Genomic DNA, 6,981 nt, shown 5'->3' on the forward strand with positions numbered 1-6,981 from the left:
CCACAGCACAAGTTAAACACTTGCACTGGCAGGGTTTTAAGATCCATCCCTTGGATGGATTGGAACTGAAGCAGACTGGGTAGCACCTACGTATGATGCTGCATCCCACGTTTCTGGGAGCGATGCAACCAGTGGTGAGAAACTGCTGTGGGAGTTGTCTCTGACACCAGCTGGGAGGCACCTAGCCCAGGGTGTGGGGTGGCAGCTACCTGAGCACAGGGAGAGCTGTGTGGGGCTGCCAGGAGGCCAGGTCCTTGCAGCAGGGAAGGATGCTTGGCTCTGTCCAAGTGCAAGAGGATGAGGCAGGGCAAGACACAAGTGTTCGTGCTTGTTCCCAGAGAAAAAGACATCACTGTGCACCTCGTCCTTCCACTTGTGAATATCAAATGAGAGAATAAAGTCAAATGTAATTGCTATGCAAGAATGGTGGTGCCCTTTCTTCAGTGGGGAATGAAGGCTTTCATGTATATAAATGATTGTAAAAGGTGTAGAGGAGAGCTTTGTGCAAAGTGATGCAGAAAAATATTTTCAAAGAAATCAACATTATCTAGTGAGTGCCTTAATTTCATTTATATATGTACATTCATATATTCGTCCACTCAGAGAGCAAGGCCAGTTGATACAATTTCTACAATAGGAAAAAAGCTAGTAAATCAACTTAATACACTATTAAATCTTTCTAAAGAAAAACAAAATTTAAAAACCCCAAAAAAACCACAACCAAACCACCTCAAAAAAACCTACCCAAAGTAATTTTATAGAGACATAAAGAAAGAGAAGAGACAGACAAGTATTGTGAGGCTATTAATGTTGGCAAGACAAGGAGGGAGAAAATGGGCAATTACCCGTAAACACAGCTCCTCAGTTGTGTGAGAGAACAAATAATCAGAATAAAAACCACCACTTAAAAGTCAATAAAAGCACATATATTCATAAAGGTCTTGCTAGATAAACTCACAAAACCTTTCATATTTCTCCTCCATTATCCTTCTCATGAAATGGGGAGAGTTACAGCATCGTGCTGTGCAGAGAAAGCAGAAGAGGACATTCAGAAACAGCAGTGGCAGTAGGAAGCAAATTAAGTCTAATCAAAAACTTGTAAGCAATTGAGAGAAACTGATTGTAGAAGAAGCTAGGTTTTATTGTGACCACAGTAATCAAGTGTTTGCACTGAGTCAAGATACCAAAGAAAATTACTGTACCACTGGCTATCAACCCTCTATCAGAAGCATTAAATTATGGACAAGGAAAGCAACACATCAGCTTATGAAGTTGAGGAATGAGTGTGTCTGTATTCATGACTCATTATCAGAAACATCTCAGACCTGTTGAGCTTATTTTGAGAGGACTATGGAGAACAAAAGGCATGATCAAAGCGTCCACAACTGTGCACTCCCACGGAGCAAAGAAATTGAAAAATACAATCACCAAGCTTTGAGAAGCAGAAGCTATAAAGCTCAGCATCCTATGAAGCACCCTCACAAATTTTCTGATGTCTGTTAAGCTCAATACCTGCTACAGCTCTTCCTTCGGTGAGGGCATCAACCACATCTCCCTCATCTCCCCGTCACCAGAAGTCTTGAAGTTTATAAGATTTCATCACTTTGAAATCTCTGCTCTTCTGTTTATATTGGCAGAAATTAATCCCCAAGGGTAAAAAAATTACACCAAGGCAATGAGAGGAGCTATCAGTCAGACAGCATTATTATTGTTTCAGCTTCATCTCCTTAGGAAACCAGGCTGAAATTAATATAGTCAGGGCAGAAGGGAAGAAATAACAAGCATAAATCTTAAATGGGAAAAGCTTCTAAAACCAGAATTTTTAAGTCAAGTACAGAAGACATTATTTCACATGAGGAAAGACAGATTTGGGAGTTTTTCACAAACAGATCACCATTTCTAACTTTCTAGGATTTCTGCTAAGCCATACTCTTAGGCTGCAATGAAAATCTGGATGATCCCCTTGTAAAAACGCAAATGCCAGAATCTTAATCTATTCTAACACAGATGTTTGACTGTCTAAATACTTCTACCAGACAAGATCACTTGGATTTACTTTTGTAATTCTCCCCTTTCAGTGCTGGGGGTGATCCCATGGGTCTGAGTGGCCTGTCTGGATGCCACAAGGTGCAAAAAATAATCCAAAATCCTGAACTCTTCCACTGCTCACAAAACTCTTTGAGAGAATGAGGTGCACTCTACAGAGATGCTGCAGTGCTTGGAGGCTCTTGGAACATCAAGAAATGGAGAGAACACACCAATTTCCCTCACTTTCACTCCAAACACAGTGAAGAGGAACCCATGCCCAAAGAATCCAGTGTGGTCCTGAGGCATCTTCATCAGGAGGAGAAATCAAGGAAGTACAGCAAAAAGGCCAGCAGGAGTTTGGGGAACACATGATCTTGAGCTGGTGGAGATAACTATACAAATGAATCCTCACATATTTTACATTTAATGTTTTAGAAAATGAAGGAAGCAGTTACATTCTGAAAGGCTAATTAAAAACCCTAATCAGTACACTAACAGAAAAATATTATTTGTTAACAGGATTATCAGTGAATGGACACAAAGGAACAGTTTTGTGCTTTCAGACAGATTAACAACATGACCTGACTGACTTTCGATCTCTCTGCATTTCATGATTTGCATCAATATTTTTTAAATTTGTCATGATTTTGAAGTTCATGTATATTTTCATAGCATACTGATGTGTTATGCTATTTTGCCTTAATTTGCAACTTTCAACTGACACATCGAATTAAGAAAAAAAAAAACAAACAGAAAGACACTGGTCTCTGTTCCAACAGGGTGTATTACAAAACCAAGGTACAGAACTAAACCTTCACTCTAATAGTACACTAAAGTGTGTGCTTTTAGAAGTTATGTGGGTATTTATAGTACAGTTTCAAATTATCTTACTTGTATATGTTAGTATTGGCTATGAACCACAATGTAGTATTTCAAAACCATCATGTCATGAGCATTCAAGTTCAAAACTTCAAGGAGAATATTATAGGTTAAAACAACAAAACTCTCTAATTCAGACCATTCTCATCCCCATGACTTTTTCAGTCAGAAAAGGTAAACAAAGTGTCATTGTTTTTCCTTCAGCTGTTTTTAAGGCCTCTGTTTTGATCAAATTTTTCAAGAAAGATTCTTTGTTCCTAGATATAGAAGACGATGAAGTTATACTGTGTAAGTCAATATGCCCTATGTATTTCCACATTAACCAATCCTAACCACAATGCTCCCAAAGGTGGACAGTAATTTTATCTATTGCTTCAGGAATTCTTAATACTCTTACTTCTCTCTGCTAAGAACACTTGCCTGCTCTGCAGAGTCCACAAATAACTTCAACAAATGCTGAGAAGTATCATTTATAACCGGATTAAGAACCAATTCTCTTACTGCCAAAATTCTGTGGCAATCAGAAAGGAAAAAAAACTCCTGCCTTGCGCGTGATCTCAGTACAAGGACATTCCTCACAAACACAGAAAGTTGACAGTCAATGATGTATTTTAGCTGATTTTCTAGGAATATCTTTGGTATCCACAAACTGCGTGTTAGTTGCTCATCATCTTGTCCGTGCAGCTTAAATTATGGACTTCATGCACAACGGCTATGTTACAAACATGTGTTGTAATATTCCTAAACAGTAAATTACTCTCTAGTCTTTGCGTTGTCACCACTGATTAATTTGACCACATAAACATAATTTCAGGAAGGAGACGTCCTTAAAAATCGCAACTGCCACACTTCTGATTGCTTTTTTTGCCGGAGAAAAAGTATTTCAGTTTCCTTCCCGATGAGAGGCAGCCTATGTATGACACCGATTAGCCGCTTTCCCCACAGGTTAATAATACCTGGCGCTAAGAAGCATTAAACCTGGTCAGTCCGGAAGCGTCCAGGACAGGGAGGCACCGGCACATCACCCGTGACCCTTCCCGAAGAACGCCTCGCACGGGACACCGCGTTCGTGGGACCACCCTCCCCAGCAGCTCCACCGCTCCCCGCCCGGAGCTGCCGGGCCGCCCGCCCTCTGCTCCAAACTTCTCCCCGTTCCCTTCGGTGCCCGAGGCGGGGACCGGGGTGCTCGGAGTGTCCGGGCCGGGAGGGACGCGCACGGTACCTGGGCACTCCGCGTCGCCGGGAACGCTCTGTGAGCGCAGGAGCCACCCCACCGCTCCTGTGGGATGTTCCCTGCCGGCAGCCTGGCCGATCCAGCCCCGGCAGCCAACCCCGCCCGGCCCCGGCTTCCCCCGCCCGCCGCCGCCGCCCTCACCCGGCGCTGGAGCTCCCTGCCCTCGGATCGCGCTGCGCCGGGAGCCGCGGCCGTGCCGGGGGCTGCGGGAGGCGGCGGGGGATCGTGCCGGGACACATTGCCGGGATGCCGTCCCGGGGTGCCGTGCCGGGATGCCGTCCCGGGATGCCGTGCCCGCCCCGCCGGCCCGCCCGTCCCCGCAGCCCGTCCCGGCGGGGAGCAGCGCGGGGGGCGTGGGGCACCATTCCCCAAAACAGCTCGGGCTGGCGCTGCCGCCGGGAGAGGGGACCCGGCTGGGACACCCCCGTCCCCTGCAGCCAGAGCGGAGGGACGCACCTGCCCAGGATCCCTGTCCCTCACCGCGCACGGAGCTGTCCCCCTGCAAACTGATGCCGGGGGGAAGAGCAGGTCCCGGTGCCCTAAGAACAACAGGGAAAACAGCTCTTACCTGGAGCCTTGGTGACTTTGCTCCCTCGTCCTTCCCCTTTTTTTTGGCCGCAGTCCCTCAAACTGCATCGGCAAAATGACACAGGACATCCTCCCACTCCTGCCCGACGCAAGCAGCGGGCGTGTGACAAAAAGTTGGCACCTGGATGTAGCCATATGTGACCCTTTTTGGCTCCGAGCCTTGTTACGTCGCACAGGGAGAGGCCGTGGTGCAGCTGCACGCCTCTGTCAAGGCTGCTGGCCTCTGGGACACGCTTTCATGCAGGCGTTTGGAAAAATCCAACCTTGGCCTGAAATCAGCTGTCTTTCCACTGTTTTCCACTTAAAATGGTACCCTGTGAAGAAATCTCCAAGTTCTCTATCTTAAAGACTGTTTCAGTGAAAACAAAATTAACATCTCCAGGCATATTCTACCACATTATACCAAACTGGCTTTGAAAGCTTTTTAAAAGATATAGACCTTTTGAGCATAGCATGGATTTACAGATAGTTTTTTGTTTCTTTAATTGTACCAAAAGGACTCTAGACTACCTATTTTGCAATCACATTAAACTGTTTTGAAAATCACACTATTCTCTCTCTCTATATATATACACATACATATAGATATATATATACATATATATATATACATGTGTATACATATATATACATATATATATATACATATGAGACTTCATGCAGCCGTTTCCCTAGATCCAGTCAGAGCCAAATGAAAATCTGCAGAGAGGTTTTCCATTTATACCTAGAAACTTTCCATTTATATTCTGAGAACTGGACAAAGGCAGACAAAGGTGGGTATCTTACCTGTGTTTTTTCAGTGTTTACACTACAAACCATGTCAAGCTTTTAATCATATTTATTTATGATAACAAATTAATAGAAACAGAGGATTAGAATTGTATTCCATTTTGAAAATGAGGTTGCCTTTCATGAACCTAAAATCCCTTGGTTTTACTTCTTACATATTTCTGGCATGACCTAGAATACTTAGGATCTATTTTTAACAGTATTTAAGCCATGCTGTTAAAGTAATCCTATTTACAATGGGAACTTTAAACACCAAATAACTCAGGTGATGGCTTAGAATTGGTTTCATTTTGATTAGATCTTTCCAAATGTCCTCTTAAAGTACAAGTGCTGTAGTTTGGAGTCCTGCCAATACTCCCTCTAAAATATTTTTCTTAGAATATAATTTGCTGCATCTCATTTAATGATTAGTTGCTTTGTCATTTATTTCATTATTTGGGCAGATGGTTTGATTTCTCAAGAAATCCTCTTATGATTACTATTTTTAGCTTAATGACAAAAATAACTGCTAGGTGTCTTCCCTTTTCCAGGTTACAAGGAAGGTTTATTCAGAAGAATGATCCTGTAGTTATTCTCTCACAAAGCTAGCATTTGTACTACATTTACATTCATAAGCTCCTCTTTCCAGCAGAAAGTGAAATTCAGTGTGCTGGTCACCTTCAGGGCTTTGTTTGTGTGAGAACATACGAGCTAAGGAGAATACGCAGGTATTAGTGCCAAGGTCCTGGCCTGCACTTAGCTTGGCAATGTGCAGGCCTTGACATCCTTCTAGCCCACCTCTATGTCTTCTGGGGGAAAATCCAACCTGTGCATTCCTTCAGGCTGAGGCAGGTAGGAGTTCTGAGGCAGCAGGAGATGCTTCTCACCTTTCCTGATGCAGCTGGCATATGCCGTGTGCAGGTGGGACTTCATGTGTGGGGTTTGGAGGGGAGCACTTCAGACACCTGCTCTGAATCAGACCCAGCACAAATGCCTGGAGGAGCCACTGATGCTATGAGTGAGATGATTTACTCCATGACGAGTTCTTCAGGGATGTGTGTGTTCCTAGTGTGGCACTGAGAGAAAAATCCTTCCTGCAAAGGAGTGAATCAGTTACCTTAGTGGTGTTCAGTAGTGGAAAGCTGCTTTGAAGCAGCTGGGATCAATTTATTTTCAGCTGTGGGCATGTCTTGACAGAAATGGGGAGCTTCCCTACTTAGAGCCACAACTAGGTTTCTCTTTCATTTCTTTATGATAAACTGCTATTTCTTTATTTTATTTTCTCCTTTCTTGTAGCAAAATCAATGTAACTTGAGAAAGAGATTTTGTATTTTTAAGTCTTGCTGAGAAACTTTTCATGTTGTAGCCCTGTGCAGTTTCTATATTCTTAAATATCTGGAGGATTAGGAAAAAAATCGTAGTGTAGTTTAATAGTATTCATGCCAAACCTGTCTTTCTCTATATTATACTGGACATACTGTTGG

General features: G+C 43.4%; 1 protein-coding gene across 4 annotated transcripts in view; it reads right to left on the bottom strand.

Moving 5' to 3' along the window:
* The window catches only part of PKIB (cAMP-dependent protein kinase inhibitor beta), a 50,473-nt gene extending 45,549 nt beyond the window's left edge, over positions 1-4,924 (bottom strand). Inside the window, exon 1 of one of the 4 annotated variants that reach the window (XM_033055926.2) lies at positions 4,710-4,924. The gene's annotated coding sequence lies outside the window, so the exon portion shown is untranslated. Of the gene's footprint in view, positions 1-3,863; positions 3,952-4,129; positions 4,233-4,282; positions 4,348-4,709 lie in introns of those variants that run through there. The other 3 variants (XM_033055930.2, XM_033055925.2, XM_033055929.2) reach the window with 3 other exon arrangements.
* Positions 4,925-6,981: the final 2,057 nt, after the last annotated feature.

Source organism: Catharus ustulatus, chromosome 3 (genome assembly GCF_009819885.2).
Source record: "Catharus ustulatus isolate bCatUst1 chromosome 3, bCatUst1.pri.v2, whole genome shotgun sequence".
Taxonomy (NCBI): domain Eukaryota; kingdom Metazoa; phylum Chordata; class Aves; order Passeriformes; family Turdidae; genus Catharus; species Catharus ustulatus.